At 47.3% G+C, this 25,455-nt stretch overlaps 1 protein-coding gene across 4 annotated transcripts in view; it reads right to left on the minus strand.

Annotated features, from left to right (window-relative positions):
- CSDE1 (cold shock domain containing E1) overlaps positions 1-22,827 on the minus strand; it is a 63,568-nt gene extending 40,741 nt beyond the window's left edge. For all 4 annotated transcript variants that reach the window (XM_069756129.1, XM_069756127.1, XM_069756128.1 and 1 more), the window contains exons 1-2: positions 22,738-22,827; positions 460-841 (exon numbers count right to left, since the gene is read on the minus strand). The gene's annotated coding sequence lies outside the window, so the exon portion shown is untranslated. The remainder of the gene's footprint in view (positions 1-459; positions 842-22,737) is intronic.
- Between the last annotated feature and the right edge of the window lie 2,628 nt (positions 22,828-25,455).

The following is a 25,455-nucleotide window of genomic DNA, read 5'->3' on the forward strand; positions in this document are numbered from 1 at the left end:
ACGACCACTCGCAACATGCTAACTATATCAGTGGTCGTAACAATGAATACCTTCATTTCTGCAATGCCTGCACATGAGGAAAGACATCGCGAATGAGAAGAACTATACTACATTTCTAATTGGAAGTATTTGCCAATATTATTACTACATATCTTGATTGAGTCTTGGAGATGGGAATAGCCCTTTAAGCCTCATACAGACAACTGTATGGACAGTAATGCATGGACTGATCACGGGAATATAGCCACTCAAGTTTGGATCAGTAGATCCACAGCCAGTCCCATCCATGCATCAGCGTCCGTACACGAGCTGTGATATATGGATATCTGAATGAGGATTTAAGGAAGTTACTGAAAATCTCACAGAAAAAAAAAAAAAAAAAAATGAAGTTACCTGTTAACCACAAACTGCAATTAAATGGACATTTTTTAATGGAAACGGCAACAACACAGTACCCACCTTGCTGAGATATTCGGGTATTGCACTCAGTAGTATTACCGGCTGGTGTAGACAGCAGATGGTACAGAAGGTTGTCGGTTGCTAGTTTAAAAAGAGATAGTGAGAAAATGATCTACTGAGCTAAGAAAGACGACTCCCGCCACACAATGCGAGTGCAGAGTGCGGCGCTGAGAATAAAACAAAGACTAATAGCAGCGTTGGGAAGTGCTCTTGTGTAGCTGTTGAGTAGGCACAAACTTCTTGTTTCAGATCAAGCGTTGTGTCTTCAGCGCAAGTTCTCTTCTTTGGTCTTGTAGGTTACTATTGTGGCGGATGTTCCTTGACTGATCTGAACTTGAAGCAGCAGTTTCAGGTGGTAGTTTCTGTTCTGTTACACTTCATACTGAAAAACAAGACGCCACTATGAATGAATTACAGGGGAAAAAAGCGCAGTCACTGGCAAACAGAATATGGTGCTTGCTCATGGTTTCACATTTGTAATCAGAAAGTGAGCACATGCAGCAGAGAATTCAGCTGGATAACCACAGACCCCCTCACCACCGGTGCAAAATGGGACTTGTATACCTGTAATACATACTCTATAGCCAAAGGCTGCTGCTCCACCCTGCACCATGGAAGGAGGGGAAAGTGTGGTTCTCCTCACTCCATTGTGCTCCTCATTCCTATGATGCAACCATTTTAGGCAAAGCAGAGGAGCAGCAGCAAAGCACGGACCACTAGGTACCATGCCTATACGTTAGTAATGTACAGGATCTATACCTAGTCAAATTTAATATGGGGGTAGACCTTTAAGTGGTTGTCCACTACAAAACCCTGCCTAATTAATTCGGAGTCCTTTTGATAACAACGTATTGGTTGCAGCAGTCACATGACACCATGGGAACAGAATTAATATTTTTTAATCTTCTATGAACCCCTGAATTGTTTAAGCAGGGGTTATGCTATGCAGAAGTGGACAAATCCCTTTAAGAGGTTGTCCACTACTTTAGCATTGATGATCTATCCTTAGGATAGTTCAGCAATGTCTGATCGGTTGGGGTCTGACACCCAGCCAATCAGCCATCATCAGTGTCCGTAAACGCTCACTTGCAGAGTTTGCGGTCTTCTGGCACTGGCCGAGATCGGGTACTGCACATCTACCTCTCATTCAAATCAATAGGAGGCGGATGTGTAGAACCCTACAGCAGCCACTGTCAGAAGACAGCCAGCTCTGCAAGTGAGGATTCCTGGCCAGCAGCATCAAAGATAACAAGCGATAAGCAGGGGTGCAGGGTGTCGGATCCTGACTGATCAGACATTGATCATCACCCTGCTTCCTCTCTCTGGGAAGCTCCATGATCTCTTTACTTCCCGCAACCTTTCCTTCCTGGCCCTCACTGACGCCCCCTGACACGGCCTCCCCTGCTGCACTAAGTTACAGTGGCCTCCACTTTACCCACTCGTCGCTCTGGCAACAGACATGGTGGAGGAGTGGGTCTCCTTTCTAAAAACTGCTACTTCAACCCTATCCAACCCCTACCCTCCCCTCTTTCAAGGTTCACTCTGTCCGTATCTAATCTCCCTCTCATCTCCAAATGGCTGTCATATACCGACCACCGGGCTCAGCCACTGCCTTCATTGACCAATTCTCCACCTGGCTTCTTCATCTTCTCTCTGCTGACATCCCCACCATCATAATGGGTGACTTTAATATCCCTACTGACACCCGCCAGCCAGCAGCCTCCAAGCTCCTGGTCCTTACTTCATCCTTTGGACTTACACAGTGGTCCTCCACAGCCACCCACGCAGACGGACATACACTAGACCTCATCTTCACCTGCCTCTGTTCCTTATCTAATCTCACAACCTCTCCCTTCCCCCTATCTGACCACCATCTACTCACCTTCTCATCCTTTGTCCTCCTCACCAGCCCCCCATATCCAGCCACTACCACATCCTTGCAGAAACCTTGCACACCTAGACATTCAGACTCTCTTCTACCCCGGTTCTCCATATATTCACTCCACGACATGAACAGCGCCACCGCTTTCTATAACTCCACCCTCACATCAGCCATAGACTCAGTTGCCCCTGTCATGCATGGCAAAGTGCGACAAATCAATACGCAACCCTGGCATAACAACCTCACAAAAAAAACTCCAACAAGCATCCAGGGTCGTGGAGCGGCGCTGGAACAAAAAAAAAAACAAAAAAAAAAAACAGGCCTGCCAGGCGACTTCACTGCTTTCAAACAAGCTACACTTGCCTTCAAACTAGCCCTCACTTCTGCTAAACAGACCTATTTCACTAACCTTGTATCTTCATTATCATACAACCCAAAACAACTGTTCAGCACATTTACCTCTCTCCTCCACCCACCACCGCCACCGCCCCTCATCTCTGAGGAGTTTGCCACCTACTTCAAAAACTAGATCGATCAAACAAGGCAAACCTTTTCTGTTCTACCACCCCAACCACTCCGTATACCAGACATCAGCCCTTCCCTAATAACGTCCCTCTCCAACATCACTGAAGGAGAACTTACTCACCTTCTTTCCAAATCACACCGCACCACCTGTGCACTTGACCCCATCCCTTCCCACCTGCTCCCCAAATCTCACCAACATGCTCATTCCAGCCCTAACCCATCTCTTCAACCTATCGCTATCTTCTGGTACCTTCCCCTCTGCCTTCAAACATGCCACCATCACACCCATCCTCAAAAAAGCTAACCTTGACCCAACTGCTATGCCCAACTATTGCCCCATATCACTGCTCCCGTTTGCTTCCAAACTCCTTGAGCAGCATGTCCATGCTCAACTTTCCTCCCACCTCTCTTCTTGACAACCTCCAATCTGGCTTCCACCCCCACCAAACCTGCTCTGACCAAAATTACTAGACATACTCACAGCCAAAGCTAACAGACAGTCCTCCATCCTCAACCTATCCTTTGCTTACGACAGTCGACCACTGCCTACTGCTACAGAGATTCTTTATTCCCTTGGCATCAAAGGCCTTGCCCTGTCCAGGATTGCTTCATACCTTTCCAACCGCACATTTAGCATTTCCCATTCCCACACTACCTCCTCGTCCCGCCCTCTCACTGTTGGGAGTCCCTCAAGGTTCTGCCCTAGGGCCCCTACTTTTTTCCCCCATCTATACCCTTGGCCTAGGACAACTCATGAATAGTGACGAGCGAATATACTCGTTACTCGACATTTGTCGAGCATGCTCGGGGGTCCTCCTAGTATTTTTTAGTGTGTGGAGATTTAGTTTTTCTTGCCGCAGCTGAATGATTTACATCTGTTAGCCAGCATAAGTACATGTGGGGATTCCCTAGCAACCAGGCAACCCCCACATGTACTTATGCTGGCTAACAGATGTAAATCATTCAGCTGCGGCAAGAAAAACTAAATCTCTGCTCACTAAAAAATACTTGGGAGGACCCAGAGCATGCTCGAGAAATCTCGAGTAACAAGTATATTCGCTCATTACTACTCAAAGTCCCATGGCTTCCAGTACCACCTGTATGTGGACAACACTCAGATCTACCTCTCTGGCCCAGATGTCACCTCTTTGATGTCCAGAATCCCAGAGTGTCTATCAGCCATAACCTCCTTCAACTCTCGCTTCCTAAAACTCAATGTAGACAAAACCGAACTCATCATCTTTCCCCCCCCCATCTCGCGTATTACCCCCTACCTGATCTATCAGGCTGTGTGCACACGTTCCGAATTTCACGTTTTTTCGCGATAAAAACGCATCCATTAAGCATCCTATTAGAATACAATCCGTAATTTTTGTGCATATGTTGCGTTTTTTTCCCCCGCGGAAAATACGCATCGTGGAAAATAAAAACGCAGCATGTTCATTAATTTTGCTGATTTTTCACGGATTTCTCACCATTTAATGCATTGGGAAGCTCCAGAAAAAAACGTGAAGAATCCGCACAAAAAAAAAAAAAGGCGAGAAAAAAAAAAAAAAACGCGCAAAAAAACTCATGCAGATTTCTTGTGGAAAAAGTCCGGTTTTATTCAGGAAATTTCTGCAAATAATCGTGATGTGTGCACATAGCGTGATGCCGTTTACCGTAAGGCTCTCTCCTGCACCTGAAGTCCGCTGCCTCGGGGTAACTCTCGACTCTGCCCTGTCCTTCAAATCGCACGCCCAAACTCGTCACCTCCAACTCAAAAATATTGCCAGAGTCCGTCCTTCCTCAGCCCACAATCTACTAAAACTCTTGTGCATGTCCTCATCATCTCCAGCCTCGATTAAATAAATCAACTGTGAACAGGCACCAAATTGGGAGCCATGATCCAAACACCACAAAGACAGGAAACAAACTGATTGTTCTTTTTTATTGACCACATAAAACTGTGTCTGGTTTCGCCTATTAAATTAAACACTCTACCGAGTACTTAAGTTAAGTTACTAAATGTTTAATTTCATTTTTACAAGTTCTGTGATGCGAACGCCACACCTTCATTATTCCAAATGCTAGTCAAAACCTGTCGCGCTGGCTAGATTGCCGATGAGGTATGCTCTGAGCCAGTGGTCTGCTGAAGACCCCACGCCTATCATGTTGGTACTGGAGTTCACACGAGACTGATTTCTGACAATCGCAGGATCAGGTCCCCCCAAAGACAAAAACAGGGATTTTTGTGTACTCACCGTAAAATCCTTTTCTCCGAGCCAATCATTGGGGGACACAGGACCATGGGTGTTATGCTGCTGCCACTAGGAGGACACTAATACAGAAAGAATAGCTCCTCCCCTGCAGTATACACCCTCCTGCTGGCGGTAACAAAGCAGTAGGAGCTTAACATTTAACCAGGATGAACTATGTCAAAACCAAGCCAACACAGAAAACCAAAGCTGTTAGGCTAACAGGGTGGGTGCTGTGTCCCCCAATGATTGGCTCGGAGAAAAGGATTTTACGGTGAGTACACAAAAATCCCTGTTTCTCCTACACCTCATTGGGGGACACAGGACCACGGGATGTCCTAAAGCAGTCCCTGGGTGGGGAACAAATCAACTGTAATTGCTCCTTGTACCCACAGGTTACAGATGCGGCACAGCCGTCTGCAAAATTCGTCTGCCGACGGTCGCATCTGCCGAGGACTGACAATGAATATGGTAACGTTTTGTAAACTTATGCAGACTGGACCAGGTTGCAGCTCTGCAAACTTGTGCTGCCGAAGCTTATTGCCAGATGGCCCAAGACGCACCCACTGACCGAGTGGAATGAGCCTTAATCCCTGCTGAGACAGAATGACCTCTGACTCGGTAGGACTCCTGAACGAATCCATTTTGCTATTGTCGCCTTGGAAGCGGGAAACCCCTTCCTTGGCCCTTCCGGGAGCACAAACAGGGCATCCGACCTACGGAAGGACGCCGTCCGCGAGACGTATCTCTTGAGAGCTCTCAGTAAATCCAGTGTGTGGAGGGCCTTCTCAATGCAATGTACTGGAGCTGGACAGAGAGACGATAAGAATCTCCTGATTGAGATGAAAGGATGAGACAACTTTTGGCAAAAAGGATGGGGATGTTCTCAAAACCACCTTAACCTGATGAAAATTCAGGAGCGGAACTTGACAAGCCAGGACAGCCAGCTCCAAGACTCATCTAATGGACGTGACCGCAACCAGGAAGGCAACCTTCCATGAAAGAAATGACAGGGAAATCTCCTGTAGAGGTTCGAAAGGAGCTTCTTGCAAGACTCCGGAGGACCAGATTAAGGTCCCATGGTTCCAACAGCATCTTAGAGGGCGGCACCCTATGGGAGACTCCCTAAATGAATGTCTTCACTTGTAGTCTGTTGGCAATCCTGCGTTGGAACAGAACGGACAGGGCTGAAGTCTGCCCTTTGAGAGAACTAAAGGCGAGACCCAAGTCCAAACCAGTTTGTAAAAATTTGAGGATGGAAGGAATAGAAAATTCAAGAGGAGAACGTCCCCGGTCGTTGCACCAGGAATAGAAGGCTTTCCAAGTGCGATGATAAATGCACATAGACGTAGGCTTTCTAGCACTGATCATGGTAGAGATGACTTCCGGAGAGAAACCTGCCTGGGTTAGAACCCAGGACTCAACAGCCATGCCGTCAACCACAGGGCCTCAGAATTCTGGTGGTAAATGGGGCCCTGTGATAGAAGGTCTGCGCGATTCGGTAATCTCCAGGGAACATCGGCGACTAGTTGAACTAGTTCCGCGTACCATGCCCGGCGCAGCCAATCTGGCGCAATCAGGATTACCGGTATTCCCTCCGCTCTGATCTTCTTGATGACTCGGCAGTAAGGCGAGCAGGGAAAATATGTACGGAAGCCGAAAATTATGCCACGGGAGTACGAGTACATCTGCCCCGATTGCTGCTGGATCGTGGGACTGAGCTATGAAGTCGGGAACCTTGGAATTTAGCCGTGAGGCCATCAGATCCACGTTTGGGGTTCCCTAACAACATCTCCGGATGGAGAGACCACTCCCCGGAGTCGAGGCCTTGACGACTGAGGAAATCTGCCTCCCAATTGTCCACTCCCGGGATGTGAACCGCAGAAATCATTGAGCAGTTTTCCTCGGCCCAACGGAGAATGTAGCCTACCTCGTTCATGGCTGCCATGGTTCCTCCTTATCGGTTGATGTATGCCACTGCAGTGGCATTGTCGGACTGAATCCTAATGGGACGGACCGCCAGGAAGGGATGGAATTGAAGAGCTAACCTGATCGCCCTAATTTCTAAGATGTTGATCGGAAGGCGTGATTCCTGATGTGACCAGCGGCCCTGAGCAGTGTGATGTATGAACACCGCTCCCCAGCCTAGAAGACCGGCATCTGTTATCACAACTAGCCAATGTACTGGAAGAAAAGACTTCCCTTGATTCAGGGGAGGACGTTAATGTCCACCACCTGAGAAACTGTCTGACTCGCTGGGGAAGGAAGAACCGACGGTCGAGGCAGAACAGGTTCCTGTCCCAAACAGCTAGGAAAGCAAGCTGTAAAGGACGGAGGTGTAATTGGGCAAATGGAACCGCTTCCAAGGCTGCTACCATCCTGCCGAGGACACTCATACTGAAGCGCAGAGAGAGTGCGAGGTTGAGAGTTTCTGAGCTTCCCGCTGTAAGGCCGAGATCTTTTTCAGGGAAAAAAGCACCAACCCATGGGACGAGTCCAGTATCATTCCTAGGAAGGAAATTTGCTGAGCTGGCACTGGGGAAGAGGTTTTGAAGTTTATCTTCCAACCCAGGCGAGAAAGAATCTATTGTGATGTTCACAGCCTCCTTGCAGGCGCGGAAAAGGGGCCCTTGATGAGGATATAGTCTAGATACAGTAGCACCACCACTCCTCGGGTGTGGAGTATGACCACGGCAGCCGCCATGACCTTGGTGAATACCCTGGGGGCGATGGCGGGGCCGAAGGGCAGAGCAACGAATTGGAAGTGTTCCTGAACTGCAAAGCGAAGAAACCTTTAGTGAGAAGGTTAAATAGGAATGTGGAGGTACGCGTCCTGGATGTCTATAGACGCCAGGAACTCGCCTTTTCCCATGGAGGCGATGACCGAATGAAGCGATTCCATCCGGAACCGTCGCACCCTGACGAACTTGTTCAGCAGTTTTAGGTCCAGCATGGGCCGTACTGTACCGTACTTCTTTGGAACAATGAAGAGGTTTGAATAAAAACCTTGAAACCTTTCGCTTTGAGGGACTGGAATAATAACACCGTCTTTTCTCAGAGAGCTTATAGCTTGGAAGAACTTTAATGCTTTTGCCCTAAGAGGAGAAGACAGGAAAAAACGTTCTGAGGACGAGATAAGAAGTCTATCTTGTATCCGGAGAACACCAAGTCGCGGACCCACTCGTCGTGAACAACCGAGAGCCACGTGGCATTGAAGGAAAGCAGGTGTCCCCCGGATACCACAGGGAGTCATTGTGCGGAAGATCTGCCCGTTCTGGAGCCTCTGGATCCCGACTGCCTAGGCCTGCCTCTCCATCAAGGGGAAAGTTTATAAAAGAGGCCTGAGAACCTCTGTCTCCACGTTGTACCCGGCCGGAACCGGGAGATGCGGAAGTAGAGTACCAGCTTGAGTTGTAGAAGGGGGGAGGGGGGGGGGAACAAAAAAAAAAAAAGAAAAAAAAAAACACCACACACCGGGACCGAACCTGTGGTTGTGGAAGAAATTTACTCTTCCCTCCAGTGGCGTTAGAAATTGATTGGTCAAGCTTTTCGCCAAAAAAGGCGACCACTCTGATATGGTAGAGAAGTCGATGACTTTCTGGAAGCAGGATCCACGCGCCAGTCTCTGAGCCATAAGGACCTCTGGATGGTGATTGCTGCTTAAGAAGCGCAGTTAGCGGCATCCAGGGATGCGGTCACTACAAAATCTCCAGCTCTGGCTGAGTAGCGAGGTCTGCTATCTCGGTGTGTGTGGGGGGGTTCGAGATTGGTATCCAGCCCCGCTGAAGACAAGACCTCAGCCCAGTGGGTCATAGCCTTAGCCACCCACATAGCGGCAAAAGATGGGAAGAGTGCGGCTGCTGAGGCTTCAAAGGCTGAAAGCGCCATATTGTCGATCTGATGGGTTTTTAATAGAGGCGCCCTCAAAAGTGGATAAAAGATTTAGTAGGCAGGTGCGATCGGGGGAGACTGCGACCAATCTTTTCTTGGATCCTGGGCAAAGGGATATTTTGGCTCCATGGGCTTCTGCCCTGTGAATCATTTATCTGGACGGATCTTGTGAGATTCAACAATTTCCTTAAATTCGGGATGAGTGGGGAACACTGAGCTCGCTTGGTCCTCTTAAAGGACACGGCATGATCCGTTTTAGATAAAGGTTCCTCCTGAAGCTTCAAAGCCTTATTTACTGACTCAAGAGTCTCCTGATCGTGATGAAATTCCTGATCTAGGGACGTATCATAATCGTCCTCTGAAACAGGTTCTCTACTAGCCCCAATGGAAGGGGAGCGAGAAATGGAGCTCTCAGAACCCGAATCCCGGTGATGGTCTGAGGATATGGCACGAATCCTGTTCCTGGAAGAGCAAGAGCTCCTTGGCAAGGTACGACCCCTGGAGTACAAGTGGAGTACAAGGGGTTCTGATCATTGAAAGAGTCGTCCGAAATAGTGCCCCGGTTAGAGGAAGGGTCTCAGAACGAGTCTAACGCTTTTGCCAGGGATGCCATAGACCGGGTAAGGGAGGTCACCCACTCGGGGGGACTAGGCTCAGTGGGTTCGGTATCAGTAACAGGTGGTTCCTGAGCAGTCACCGGTTCACAAGCTGTGGATAATGCAGTATTGACACCCCGGGGTAATGACACCTTACAAGCGGTACATGCCACAAAGAACATAGTGTGGGTTTTCCCAGACTTTTTGTAAGGCTTTGATTGAGGCATAGCATAGCCTTGAGGAGAGCGCTTACTACCGTAACAGGGGAAGGGTTAAGCTATGTTTCTGGAGCTTACCCAGGTCCTGTGTCTTGAGTCCCCAGGGGAGGACCGCAGTGTATGCACAGAAATCGCTAGTCCTGAAGGCTGTAATTCAGAAGGCTGGAGCAGTGCTGCAGCATCAGCCCTGTGGGTGTACCAAGATGGCCACCGAGATCAGGAAGTGAGAGCGCTTCCCAGAGAACGAGAAGCGCCCGAAAGAGTGGGCGGCAGTAACTGCCGGTGGGAGTGGCCAAAACTCCAGCCTGTATAAAATTTAGCCCCCGGCTTTTCTTTCAAACCTGCGGTTGCGGCCTGCAACGCCGTGACCGCTATTAGCGCCATTCTTAAGCCACACTCCTTCAATGAATTGCCGCACTGCAGACCACCCACGGATCCGGGCTTTAAGGTGCGGACCTCCCATACCCCGGGGACCAGGACCGCCCCATTGCCTCGGCCCCAGCAGTGTACTCACGGTAGATGCGGTGGGCCGGTGCTCAATCCAACGTCGTCATAGTCAGGGAGGGGATGGAGAGCTTCTGCCACCTTGCGTCATCCGCTATAACAGTGGTGTTGCAGTGGGGGGCTGCATGGATGCCATACATATTTATGTCCGGCTATGCACCTGGCTCCTGGAGAGGTAGATGGAGGGCTACTCCATGTGGTCGCCTGCTATGGACTTGGGTTTATAGGAAACCATCAGGGCCCTTGTCCAATCTTGTACACTAGCAGAAGAGGCTAGCTCGACCACGGATTTATCAAATACCATTCTAATGCTACGTTCACACTTACGTAGCGGGGATTTGCAGAGGGCTGCGTACTTCCTGTTAAACTCTGCCCACTTCTGCACTTTGGTTTAGGTCCGCCTATTTCTGCATGCGTCTTGTGTACCCATCTTTAACATTGGGTACACAGGACATGCGGATGCGTTGTTTTGACACGCCCGCATGGGAACGCAATGTGTGGCATTTTGTGTGGACGGCAGGTGCGTCAAAACGACGCATCCGCACACATCCGCATGTCCTGCGTACCCAGTGTTAAAGATAGGTACGCAGGAAACATTCAGGAGTAGGCGGACCTAAACCAAAGTGCGGAAGTGGGCGGGGCTTAACGGAGGAAGTCTGCAGCCTTCCGCAAAGCCCCAGTACGCAAGTGTGAACCCGGCCTAAAAGGGCCAAGATAATCTATAGAAAACCATGGATACCCTACTAAACTAATGGGCATAGACAAACAGTGGGCTTCTAAAACCCTTTTAAAGCCTCCCAAACTTCTTGGTTATGTGGGCCTCCCAGCACTACCCTAATAAATAATAATCTTTATTTTTATATAGCGCTAACATATTCCGCAGCGCTTTACAGTTTTTGCACACATCATCGCTGTCCCTGATGGGGCTCACAATCTAAATTCCCTATCAGTATGTCTTTGGAATGTGGGGGGAAACTGGAGTGCCCGGAGGAAACCCACGCAAACTCCTTGCAGATGTTGTCCTTGGCGGGATTAGAACCCAGGACTCCAGTGCTGCAAGGTTGCAGTGCTAACCACTGAGCCACCGTGCCGCCCAGATATCACGTAAGAAGGACCTAGCCCGGTGGACTTCCAATAGCTCATCCTTTTCAGCTCCGGGAGATAAGGTGCTGCCAGAGAAGTCTACGGAACACAGGACCATTCTGAGGAGGAGAAGGCCGTTTAGCCGACAACTACCCAATATGTATGGGGGCCTGAAGTGTATACTCCCAAAGTCTCCACTATAAATCTGCACTTCAGACAAACTTGGCAACAAATCTGCCAAGAACACATCCTGAGAGTTTGAGGCTGCAACTTCACAACCCAAACCATAATTGTGAAATCACACCACTTAGGCTACTTTCACACTAGCGTCGTACGACGCATGTCGAAATGCGTCGTTTTGCAGAAAAAAAACGCAATCTGCAAAGTTGTTTGCAGGATGTGTTTTTTTTCTCCATAGGCTTGTATTAGCGACGCATTGCCACACGTCGCAACCGTCGTGCGACGGTTGCGTCGTGTTGTGGCGGACCGTCGGCACCAAAAAAACGTTGCTTGTAACGTTTTTTGGTGCATTGTGTCCGCCATTTCTGACCGCGCATGCGCGGCCGGAACTTAGCCCCCTCCTCCCCGCAACTCACAATGGGGCAGCGGATGCGTTGTAATAATGCATCCGCTGCCCCCGTTGTGCTGCGTTGTCACAGGATGCATCGGCCCGACGCCGACGCTAGTGTGAAAGTAGCCTTACAAGACCAGAGCTGCTGGTCAAAAACGTTACACTTCAGCTCTAAAGGCTTGTTCAATGGGGAGAGGAAAGTTCCACTACAATTTTAGGAAGAGACTGCAAGAACGAAAGGTGAAAGTGCCACCACCATGAAATAGCTCCGAAGTGATGTATGGCTCTTTTGTGCAAATACGCCTTTAACAGCTGTTGTTCCATCTGAAAGAATTCCTCTGTAGTTGTTCCATGGCCCAACTAGTAACTATTAATAGGCTGTCAATTCGGAGTATTGTGTGCAGCAGCTGAGAGCCCAAGCCGCTTTATTCTGGCCATGTGGCTACAGCATCGCAGATGTAAGTGATTGCAATACGGCTGAGATCAGCTCATGGAAACAGTGGATGAAGCCACTACTATAACAAGGCAGTACTCCGGTGACTGATCTACATTTTATATTCTCGCACTACAGTCCCACAATATAGAAAAAATAAAGCTGTCCACTTATTTTATTTAAAGTGATTTAAGCCAGGACATTACCCCATTAGTTGTTCCATTCTATCTGAAAATTTGTGGCCGGTTTCTCTGGAGTTGGATCGTGTGAATACATGGCGACACCCCCACAACAACTCAGCCCCTCAGACGTTACACGCCTTTATATTTTCTGGAGGAGGCCCCTAGAAGTTGCATGGTACAGAGCATGTAGCTCGGAAGACCTATGACTTCTGCAGCTGATCGCCGGACAGTTCATTTTTTTCCCCCCTTTGAAAAATCACTGATGGTAAAAATAGAGACTCAGATGAAAATCTGATTCAAAACACTGAGGAAAAGTGATTTTTTGTGAAGAATCTTTATCAGTGTAAGCACGATATACAAATTTTAAAGTGAACTTGACTGATCCTTGGCCAACATATATCAGACTGGCTTGATGGCACCTAGTCGGACAAGCATGTCACCGGCAGCTTCTCCGCACTGGAGTGACAGTTCCCTCCATATATACACACACACACACACATGTAAGGAGACACCTGGCACTCCAAGGTAGCAGGCAAGGAGAAGCGGCTGGGGACCAGCCTATGACTAGTCTCCAGGGCAGCTCAGTCACCGGCAGCTTTTAACCCCTTTACCCCCAAGGGTGGTTTGCACGTTATGGACCGGGCCAATTTTTACAATTCTGACCACTGTCCCTTTATGAGGTTATAACTCTGGAACGCTTCAACGGATCCCGGTGATTCTGACATTGTTTTCTTGAGACATATTGTACTTCATGATAGTGGTAAAATTTCTTTGATATTACCTGCGTTTATTTGTGAAAAAAACGGAAATTTGGCAAAAATTTTGAAAATTTCGCAATTTTCCAACTTTGAATTTTTATGCAATTAAATCACAGAGATATGACACACAAAATACTTAATAAGTAACATTTCCCACATGTCTACTTTACATCAGCACAATTTTGTAACAAAAAAAAATTTTTGGTCAGGGAGTTATAAGGGTTAAAAGTTGACCAGCAATTTCTCATTTTAACAACACCATTTTTTTTTTTTTAGGGACCACATCTCATTTGAAGTTATTTTGAGGGGTCTATATGATAGAAAATAACCAAGTGTGACACCAATCTAAAAACTGCACCCCTCAAGGTGCTCAAAACCACATTTAAGAAGTTTATTAACCCTTCAGATGTTTCACAGGAATTTTTGGATGACGAGGAAAAAGCTTACATATTAAACACCTTCTTCTCCACGGTATTCACGGTGGAAAATGAAATGCTAGATGAAATCCCAAGAAACAATGAAAACCCTATATTAAGGGTCACCAATCTAACCCAAGAAGAGGTGCGAAACCGGCTAAATAAGATTAAAATAGATAAATCTCCGGGTCCGGATGGCATACACCCACGAGTACTAAGAGAACTAAGTAATGTAATAGATAAACCATTATTTCTTATTTTTAGGGACTCTATAGTGACGGGGTCTGTTCCGCAGGACTGGCGCATAGCAAATGTGGTGCCAATATTCAAAAAGGGTTCTAAAAGTGAACCTGGAAATTATAGGCCAGTAAGTCTAACCTCTATTGTTGGTAAAATATTTGAAGGGTTTCTGAGGGATGTTATTCTGGATTATCTCAATGAGAATAACTGTTTAACTCCATATCAGCATGGGTTTATGAGAAATCGCTCCTGTCAAACCAATCTAATCAGTTTTTATGAAGAGGTAAGCTATAGGCTGGACCACGGTGAGTCATTGGACGTGGTATATCTCGATTTTTCCAAAGCGTTTGATACTGTGCCGCACAAGAGGTTGGTACACAAAATGAGAATGCTTGGTCTGGGGGAAAATGTGTGTAAATGGGTTAGTAACTGGCTTAGTGATAGAAAGCAGAGGGTGGTTATAAATGGTATAGTCTCTAACTGGGTCGCTGTGACCAGTGGGGTACCGCAGGGGTCAGTATTGGGACCTGTTCTCTTCAACATATTCATTAATGATCTGGTAGAAGGTTTACACAGTAAAATATCGATATTTGCAGATGATACAAAACTATGTAAAGCAGTTAATACAAGAGAAGATAGTATTCTGCTACAGATGGATCTGGATAAGTTGGAAACTTGGGCTGAAAGGTGGCAGATGAGGTTTAACAATGATAAATGTAAGGTTATACACATGGGAAGAAGGAATCAATATCACCATTACACACTGAACGGGAAACCACTGGGTAAATCTGACAGGGAGAAGGACTTGGGGATCCTAGTTAATGATAAACTTACCTGGAGCAGCCAGTGCCAGGCAGCAGCTGCCAAGGCAAACAGGATCATGGGGTGCATTAAAAGAGGTCTGGATACACATGAAGAGAGCATTATACTGCCTCTGTACAAATCCCTAGTGAGACCGCACATGGAGTACTGTGTCCAGTTTTGGGCACCGGTGCTCAGAAAGGATATAATGGAACTAGAGAGAGTACAAAGGAGGGCAACAAAATTAATAAAGGGGATGGGAGAACTACAATACCCAGATAGATTAGCGAAATTAGGATTATTTAGTGTAGAAAAAAGACGACTGAGGGGCGATCTAATAACCATGTATAAGTATATAAGGGGACAATACAAATATCTCGCTGAGGATCTGTTTATACCAAGGAAGGTTACGGGCACAAGGGGGCATTCTTTGCGTCTGGAGGAGAGAAGGTTTGTCCACCAACATAGAAGAGGATTCTTTACTGTTAGGGCAGTGAGAATCTGGAATTGCTTGCCTGAGGAGGTGGTGATGGCGAACTCAGTCGAGGTGTTCAAGAGAGGCCTGGATGTCTTCCTGGAGCAGAACAATATTGTATCATACAATTATTAGGTTCTGTAGAAGGACGTAGATCTGGGGATTTATTACGATGGAATATAGGCTGAACTGGATGGACAAATGTCTTTCTTCGGCCTTACTAACTATGTTACTATGTTACGATGTTTAAATAAAAATGAACATTTAACTTTTTTTCACAAAAAAATTACTTCAGCTCCAATTTGTTTTATTTTACCAAGGGTAACAGGAGAAAATGGACCCCAAAAGTTGTTGTCCTATTTGTCCTGAGTACGCTGATACCCCATATGTTGGGGTGAACCCCTGTTTGGGCACACGGGAGAGCTCGGAAGGGAAGGAGCACTGTTTTACTTTTTCAACGCAGAATTGGCTGGAATTGAGATCGGACGCCATGTCGCGTTTGGAGAGCCCCTGATGTGCCTAAACAGTGGAAACCCCCCAATTATAACTGAAACCCTAATCCAAACACACCCCTAACCCTAATCCCAACAGTAACCCTAACCACACCTCTAACCCAGACACACCCCTAACCCTAATCCCAACCGTAAATGTAATCCAAACCCTAACCCTAACTTTAGCCCCAACCCTAACTGTAGCCTTAACCCTAGCCCCAACCCTAACCCCAGCCCTAACGGGAGAATGGAAATAAATACATTTTTTAATTTTTCCCTAACTAAGGGGGTGATGAAGGGGGGTTTGATTTACTTTTATAGCGGGTTTTTTTAGCGGATTTTTATGATTGGCAACCGTCACACACTAAAAGACGCTTTTTATTGCAAAAAATATTTTTTTGCGTTACCACATTTTGAGAGCTACCATTTTTCCATATTTTGGTCCACAGAGTCATGTGAGGTCTTGTTTTTTGTGGGACGAGTGGACGTTTTTATTGGTAACATTTTCTGACACGTGACATTTTTTGATCGCTTTTTATTCCGATTTTTGTGAGGCAGAATGACCAAAAACCAGCTGTTCATGAATTTCTTTTGGGGGAGGCGTTTATACCGTTCCGCGTTTGGTAAAATTGATAAAGCAGTTTTATTCTTTGGGTCAGTACGATTACAGCGATACCTCATTTATATCATTTTTTAATGTTTTGGCGCTTTTATACGATAAAAACTATTTTATAGAAAAAATAATTATTTTTGCATCGCTGTTGCAGTCGCTGAGGACTATAACTTTTATTTTTTTGCTGATGATGCTGTATGGCGGCAAGTTTTTTGCGGGACAAGATGACGCTTTCAGCGGTACCATGGTTATTTATATCTGTCTTTTTGATCGCGTGTTATTCCGCTTTTTGTTCGGCGGTATGATAATAAAGCGTTGTTTTTTGCCTCTTTTTCTTACGGTGTTTACTGAAGTGGTTAACTAGTGATACAGTTTTATAGGTGGGTCGTTACGGACGCGGCGATACTAAATATGTGTACTTTTGTTTTTTTTATTTAGATAAAGAAATGAATTTATGGGAATATATATATATATATATATATATATATATATATATATATATATATATATATATATATATATATATATATATTTTAATTTTTTTTTCATTATTTAGGATTTTTTTTTTTTTTTTTAACTTTTTACTTTGTCCCGGGGGGGGACATCACAGATCGATGATCTGACAGTTTGCATAGCACTCTGTCAGATCAGTGATCTGACTTGCAGCACTGCAGGCTTCACAGTGCCTGCTCTGAGCAGGCTCTGTGAAGCCACCTCCCTCCCTGCAGGACCCGGATGCCGCAGCCATCTTGGATTCGGGCCTGGAGCAGGGAGGGAGGTAGGCAGACCCTCGCAGCAACGCGATCACATCGCGTTGCTGCGGCGGGCTCAGGAAAGCCCGCAGGGAGCCCGCTCCCTGCGCGATGCTTCCCTATACCGCCGGCACATCGCGATCATGTTTGATCGCGGTGTGCCGGGGGTGGTCCGTGACCGCTCCTGGCACATAGTGCCGGATGTCAGCTGCGATAGGCAGCTGACACCCAGCCGCGCTCCCCCCCCGTGAGCGCGGCCGATCACGCTGGACGTACTATTCCGTCCTTGGGGAGTAGGGCCCACCCCACATGAACGGAATAGTACGTCCATTGGCAGAAAGGGGTTAAAGTCTGTTTAAGGGGAAAAAAATAAAAAAAATACCTGGCTGAGATCACATACGCAGTGCCTGATACATGACGACTGCTTCAGTAACTTTATGGCTATGTGCACACGTTCAGGTTTTTTTTCGCTTTTTTCACGGTAAAAATGCTATAAAAACTCATTAAAAATGCATCCTATCATTTAGAATGCATTCTGCATGTTTTGTGCACATGATGCATTTTTTTCCGCAAAAAAAAACACATCGTGGTAAAAAAAAGCAGCATATTCATTAATTTTGCTGATTTTCTGCGTTATTCCCGCTATTCTATGCTTTTGGGAAAAAACGCACGAAAAAACGCGATTTCTGGCAGAAATGTTTGTTTTTTGTCAGGAAAATTTCTGCAAGAAATCCTGACGTGTGCACAAACCCTTAAGCTTCTTAAACTACTGTCTCTCTACTTAGCATTTCCCAAATATGCCTTCATCACAAAGGGAATGGGTTGGGGGAGGAAAACCTTTTAGAAGAGCAGAGGTGACTGCATTGATTTTATGGCATGGTAAACTAAAGCAGCAACTACACACACCAGTGGCTGATGGTAGTTGTGGGGGAGGGCACTTTATTGTGACCACCATGAACCTTGCTGTGTGGCTCTTAAGCCCCCCCCCCACCCCCGTCACACATAGCGAGATCGCTAGCGAGATCGCTGCTGAGTCACAAGTTTTGTGACGCAACAGCGACCTCAGTAGCGATCTCGCTATGTTTGACACGTAGCAGCGACCAGGCCCCTGCTGTGAGATCGCTGGTTGTGTCGGAATGGCCTGGACCGTTTTTTGATCGTTGAGGTCCCGCTGGGTAGCACACATCGCTGTGTTTGACACCTTACCAACGACCTCGTTGACAGGACGTCCCATTGAATCGTCATGAAATAGCATCGTTGTACAGGTCGCTACATCGCTGCTGCGTCGTTGGGGAGATCGCACTGTGTGACATCTCACCAGCGACCACATAGCGACGCAGCAACGATCCCTGACAGGTCGTATCGTTGTCGGGATCGCTTAAGCGTCGTTATGTGTGACGGGGCCTTTACCTACTGAACATGAATACATCACCATCCACATTAATAAGGTGTCCGTACATCCAACAGTCAGCACCAAGATGTCAGCGTACAGGAGCCCACAATGTAGCCGATGTGCATCTATTGTAACGCCTGGGTATCCGAGAACAGTAGATTTGGAAAGGGGGTGAGAACTCGGCGCATTGGGTCTCATCATACACAGCACCGTGCCTTTCCTATAGGTTAGGCCGCTTATTGCCAGATGCCCTCTTTGAAAAAGGCCCAAACTAGTTTAGTACAACTTATTTTCCCCCAAGAAATAACAGGTTATTTTTCAATAGGTTATGGCAGCGCAGTCTGTGTATTGATATCCCGGACAGATGACTGATGAGGCTGGGAGAACAGTGAGGGACGCCACAGCAGCAGGAAGGAGTGCCCGATGCCGGGGGAAGGGATTTTTACTTTAGGACCATAGTTGATTGTATTTGTATCCCAATAAACTGGAGCTTAAACCTGCTACATAGAAGCTACTATACTTAGCTTATATAGCGCCATCATATGCTGCTGCGCTGTACAGATACTAGCATCACTGTCCCCATTGGGGCTCACAGTCTAGATTCCCTAGCAGTATGTCTTTGGACTGTGGGAGGAAACCCACGCAAACACGGGGAGAACATAAAATCCTTGTGGAGTCGGGAAGGAATTTTTTTCCCCCAATGTGGAGCTTACTCTTTGCCTTCCTCTGGATCAACATGTTAGGTTAGGCTATGGGTTAAACTAGACGGACTTTAAGTCTTCCTTGAACCTTAATAACTATGTTACTATGTTAGATGTTGTCCTTGGTGGGAAGCTTGGCCATCATGCACATATATATATATATATATACACACATATACAGTTAGGGCCAGAAATATTTGGACAGTGACACAAGTTTTGTTATTTTAGCTGTTTAAAAAAACATGTTCAGAAATACAATTATATATATAATATGGGCTGAAAGTGCACACTCCCAGCTGCAATATGATAGTTTCCAAATCGGAGAAAGGGTTTAGGAATCATAGCTCTGTAATGCATAGCATCCTCTTTTTCAAGGGACCAAAAGTAATTGGACAATGGACTCTAAGGGCTGCAATTAACTCTGAAGGCGTCTCCCTCGTTAACCTGTAATCAATGAAGTAGTTAAAAGGTCAGGGGTGGATTCCAGGTGTGTGGTTTTGCATTTGGAAGCTGTTGCTGTGAGCAGACAACATGCGGTCAAAGGAACTCTCAATTGAGGTGAAGCAGAACATCCTGAGGCTGAAAAAAATAAAAAATCCATCAGAGAGATAGCAGACATGCTTGGAGTAGCAAAATCAACAGTTGGGTACATTCTGAGAAAAAAGGAATTGACTGGTGAGCTTGGGAACTCAAAAAGGCCTGGGCGTCCACGGATGACAACAGTGGTGGATGATCGCCGCATACTTAATTTGGTGAAGAAGAACCCGTTCACAACATCAACTGAAGTCCAGAACACTCTCAGTGAAGTAGGTGTATCTGTCTCTAAGTCAACAGTAAAGAGAAAACTCCATGACAGTAAATACAAAGGGTTCACATCTAGATGCAAACCATTCATCAATACCAAAAATAGACAGGCCAGAGTTAAATTTGCAGAAAAACACCTCAAGAAGCCAGCTCAGTTCTGGAAAAGTATTCTATGGACAGATGAGACAGAGATCAACCTGTACCAGAATGATGGGAAGAAAAAAGTTTGGAGAAGAAAGGGAACGGCACATGATCCAAGGCACACCACATCCTCTGTAAAACATGGTGGAGGCAACGTGATGGCATGGGCATGCATGGCTTTCAATGGCACTGGGTCACTTGTGTTTATTGACGACATAAGAGCAGACAAGAGTAGCCGGATGAATTCTGAAGTGTACCGGGATATACTTTCAGCCCAGATTCAGCCAAATGCTGCAAAGTTGATTGGACGGCGCTTCATAGTACAGATGGACAATGACCCCAAGCATACATCCAAAGCTACCCAGGAGTTCATGAGTGCCAAAAAGTGGAACATTCTGCAATGGCCAAGTCAATCTCCAGATCTAAACCCAATTGAGCATGCATTTCACTTGCTCAAATCCAGACTTAAGACGGAAAGACCCACAAACAAGCAAGACCTGAAGGCTGCGGCTGTAAAGGCCTGGCAAAGCATTAAGAAGGAGGAAACCCAGCGTTTGGTGATGTCCGTGGGTTCCAGACTTAAGGCAGTGATTGCCTCCAAAGGATTTGCAACAAAATATTGAAAATAAAAATATTTTGTTTGGGTTATGTTTATTTGTCCAATTACTTTTGACCTCCTAAAATGTGGAGTGTTTGTAAAGAAATGTGTACAATTCCTACATTTTCTATCAGATATTTTTGTTCAACCCTTCAAATTAAACGTTACAATCTGCACTTGAATTCTGTTGTAGAGGTTTCATTTCAAATCCAATGTGGTGGCATGCAGAGCCCAACTCGCGAAAATTGTGTCACTGTCCAAATATTTCTGGCTATATATATATATATATATATATATATATATATATATATATATATATATATATATATATATATATTTAAGGGGTACTTACGTCTGTCGGCAACTTCCGTCACAGAGATCCCGTGTCGCTGATTGGTCTCGCCAGCTGCCTGTCATGGATGCCGCGACCAATCAGCGACGGGCACAGTCCGATTCGTCCCTCCCTACTCCCTTGCAGTCAGTGCCCGGCACCCGCTCCATACTCCCCTCACCACTCACACAGGGTTAATGCCAGCGGTAACGGGACACGGGTACCGCACCCAGTAACCGCTACTATTAACCCTGTATGACCAAGTTTTTACTATTGATACTGCGTATGCAGCATCAATAGTAAAAAGATCTAAGGTTACAAAAAAAACGTGATTCTCACCCTCCGACGTGCGCGCTGTCCTCGGCAGTGCAAGCGGCAGGTTCCGGTGCTAAGGATGCTATGCGAGACCGCGATGTCATTACAGATCTTGCGCTCATGCCAACCCTGGGACCGGAAGCTGCCGCGTGCACCGCACACAAGCACCAAGACTAAAAGTGGCCCTCAGAAGGGGAGTATGTGTTTATTTTAAGTCTTTTTTAGCCTGTTACATACGTGGCAATATACTACGTGGACATACATATTCTAGAATACCCAATGCGTTAGAATCGGGCCACCATCTAGTGTAAAATAAAGGAACCATTTATGGTTTCCAGCTTTTGTCATCCCTACCCCTAATATTGTGCCATTACAGAGACATTCCCTCTAGATGTTGATTTTGGGGGGGAAACCATTTGTATCCCATGTATTTCAGAGGAACCTGCCCCGATTTATCGCCGGACAGAATACACTCCGGTACTGTGGGACCCATCAGTCACCAGCACAGCCCACAGATTAGAGCCTTGCAGTGGGCTTTACGCAAACAGCTGATTTTGGAGAGCCATTGCCCTACAGCCAATGTATAGGTCGGTAAGACCCCGGCACAGACTATGGAAGCCACCTGGGGAGTCGCCGACTGACCACATCGGTGCTGGCTATGCACGAGTGGACTGCTGACGATCAGGTCTCGGCAGAGGGCGGTGTGCGCTGCTCGGGCCCACGGCGCCACATCACGGATTCCTCTAGGCCGGGGATTGCGACACTCGGCTGAGTGGAAACAAGCACACTGCATTTCACAAACCACGTTCATCACCGGCGCTGTGCATTCTGGGACACGTAGTCCCAAGGCGCTGGCTATGAAAAGCGAGAGCCCGCTCAGGACTACAACTCCCATGTCCCCCCGCGGCGATCACCAGGAGACAGTCGGTTCGCACCCTGCCTGCCAGCTGCGGACTAGCCGCTCCACCCGCCGCCTGATTGGACGCCCAAACACCCGGTCCCCGCCCCCACCCTGCATTGTGAGGCTCTTTGTCCGCCCGCTACATGCATCACTGCCAGATACGTACGGGCACTGCCCAAGTCTCGGGTGATGCAGTGCAGGCGGGAATCCGGTGCCACGTCCCGCTCAGATACCAGCCCCGGCCAGTACAGACACGAGACCAGCCCAGTAACGTCCCGCTGACGGGGCACGGCATGACAAAGCAGCTCCGCCCGGGTCATACGGTGCCACTCATTGCCAGGAAGCACGCCTGTCACCCGCTAATCCCACACAGAGGCTAAACCGGCCATTCCCGGCCCCCAAAGCCAGAGAGAACCGCAAACTCACCCCAACAGCTCACAGCACTATCACCAGCGCCGCCATAAGCAGCACGGCACATTACGTAGGAATAAAACACTGACTTCTCGCGAGAACTTGTATTCCCATAGGAGGAGTCGGGTACATTGCACATGCGCAGTCTGCTCCAGACAATGCGGAGCTGGCTGCGGCCCCACGCCTGCGCACTGGGCGCCTTCTAGGCGCGCTGGGATGATGTCATTTCATGGCTCGGTCACCCCCGTGTTTCTCCCCTTGTCCTGACGGTAACTCTGCATTGCGGGACCCTCTGACCTTCTCCTTACTAACGTTAGGCGGAAGCCACCCTCGTGAATGGCTGACGCCTCACTTTCTGTGCTTTAAGTACACTCATGGCTGATCCCTTATTATTATTTATTATTATAGCGCCATTTATTCCATGGCGCTTTACATGTGAGGAGGGGTATACATAATAAAAACAAGTACAATAATCTTAAACAATACAAGTCATAACTGGTACAGGAGGAATGAGGACCCTGCCCGCGAAGGCTCACAATCTACAAGGGATGGGTGAGAATACAGTAGGTGAGGATAGAGCTGGTCATGCAGCGGTTTGGTCGATCGGTGGTTACTGCAGGTTGTAGGCTTGTCGGAAGAGGTGGGTCTTCAGGTTCTTTTTGAAGGTTTCGATGGTAGGCGAGCGTCTGATGTGTTGTGGTAGAGAATTCCAGAGTAGGGGTGATGCGCGAAAGAAATCTTGCATGCGATTGTGGGAAGAGGAGATAATAGGGGAGTAGAGAAGGAGATCTTGTGAGGATCGGAGGTTGCGTGTAGGTAAGTACCAGGAGACGAGGTCACAGATGTATGGAGGAGACAGGTTGTGGATGGCTTTGTATGTCATGGTTAGGGTTTTGTACTGGAGTCTCTGGGCAATGGGGAGCCAGTGAAGGGATTGACAGAGGGGAGAGGCCGGGGAATAGCGGGGGGACAGGTGGATTAGTCGGGCAGCAGAGTTTAGAATAGATTGGAGGGGTGCAAGAGTGTTAGAGGGGAGGCCACAGAGCAGGAGGTTACAGTAGTCAAGGCGGGAGATGATGAGGGCATGGACTAGGGTCTTTGCGGATTCTTGGTTTAGGAATGTGCGGATCCATGAAATATTTTTGAGTTGGAGGCGGCAGGAAGTGGAAAGGGTTTGGATATGTGGTTTAAAAGAGAGATCAGTGTCAAGGATTACCCCAAGACAGCGGGCTTGTGGGACTGGGGAGAGTGGGCAGCCGTTTACTGTAATGGATAGGTTCGTTGGGGAGGTCGTGTGAGATGGGGGAAAGATGATGAATTCTGTTTTGTCCATGTTAAGTTTTAGAAATCTAGTGGAGAAGAAGGATGAAATAGTGGACAGACATTGAGGGATTCTGGTTAGTAACGTGGTAATATCTGGTCCAGAGATGTAGATCTGTGTCGTCAGCATAGAGATGATACTGAAAGCCATGAGATTCTATGAGCTGTCCCAGGCCAAAGGTGTAAATGGAGAAGAGCAGGGGTCCTAGAACTGAACCTTGCGGGACTCCAACAGATATGGGGCGAGGTGAGGAGGTGGTGTGTGAGTGGGAGACGCTGAATGTACGGTCAGTTAGGTATGACGAGATCCAGGATAGGGCCAAGTCTGTGATTCCAAGAGATGAGAGGGTCTGCAGCAGCAGGGAATGGTCCACTGTGTCAAAGGCAGAGGACAGGTCCAGGAGGAGGATAGAGTAGTGTCGCTTGCTCTTGGCGGTTAATAGGTCATTGGTGACCTTAGGGCAGTTTCAGTGGAGTGGTGTGACCGAAAGCCTGATTGAAAGCGGTCGAAAAAGGTGCAGGAGGATAGATGGGAGGACAGTTCAAGATGGACATGTTGTTCCAGTAGTTTTGAGGCAAAGGGGAGAAGTGATATAGGGCGATAGCTAGATACAGAGGATGGGTCAAGAGAGGGCTTTTTGAGGATAGGTGTGATTGAGGCATGTTTAAAGCTTGAGGGGAAAATGCCAGTTGTTAGTGATAGGTTGAAGAGATGGGTTAGGGTTGGGATGAAGACTGTGGTGAGGTTTGGGATGAAGTGGGATGGGAGTGGGTTAAGTGCACAGGTGGTGAGATGCGATCTTGAGAGTAGAGTGGAGAGTCCGTCTTCTGTAATGGTGGAGAAGTTGGCCAACATTATGTGCCAACATTTCCAAAATGTCTATGGGAATTGCTCCCAGCAATATGTGCTGGCGTATTTGCTTAGCCACACCCACTTCCCATCAGACCATGCCCTATATAAATAGACATATACACCTGGATGCTCCCAGTGTCTGATCGTCTGCAGTGCTGACCACGTCATTAGAGCTGCAGTCAATGTAGTGAGCTCAGTGGCATGTGCCGTCAATTCAGGTAGTCACTGAGCTCACTGGATGCAGCGCTATTGACGTGATGTCAGCGCTGCAGACGATCACAGGCACCAGGAACAGCGGCAGAGTAAGCATAGCGCCTGGGGCACCCCTCTAAGGTGGCAAGAGTGGTGGCTTCATACATATTTAGGGGGCAAAGTGGATCTTTTTATGTACAGGGAAATCGTGGTGGCACCATACTGTTATGAAAGGTAATTCAGTACCACAATGGACATAGAGGTCAGCGCACATACAGTGACCTGGCAATAACCCAAAAAACAAGAACGAGCTCTGAGACGTGGGAACTCTGTTGACCGCAATCCCTAATCCTCTCCAACCACACTAA

Source organism: Ranitomeya imitator, chromosome 3 (assembly GCF_032444005.1).
Source record: "Ranitomeya imitator isolate aRanImi1 chromosome 3, aRanImi1.pri, whole genome shotgun sequence".
In the NCBI taxonomy this organism is placed as follows: Eukaryota; Metazoa; Chordata; class Amphibia; order Anura; family Dendrobatidae; genus Ranitomeya; species Ranitomeya imitator.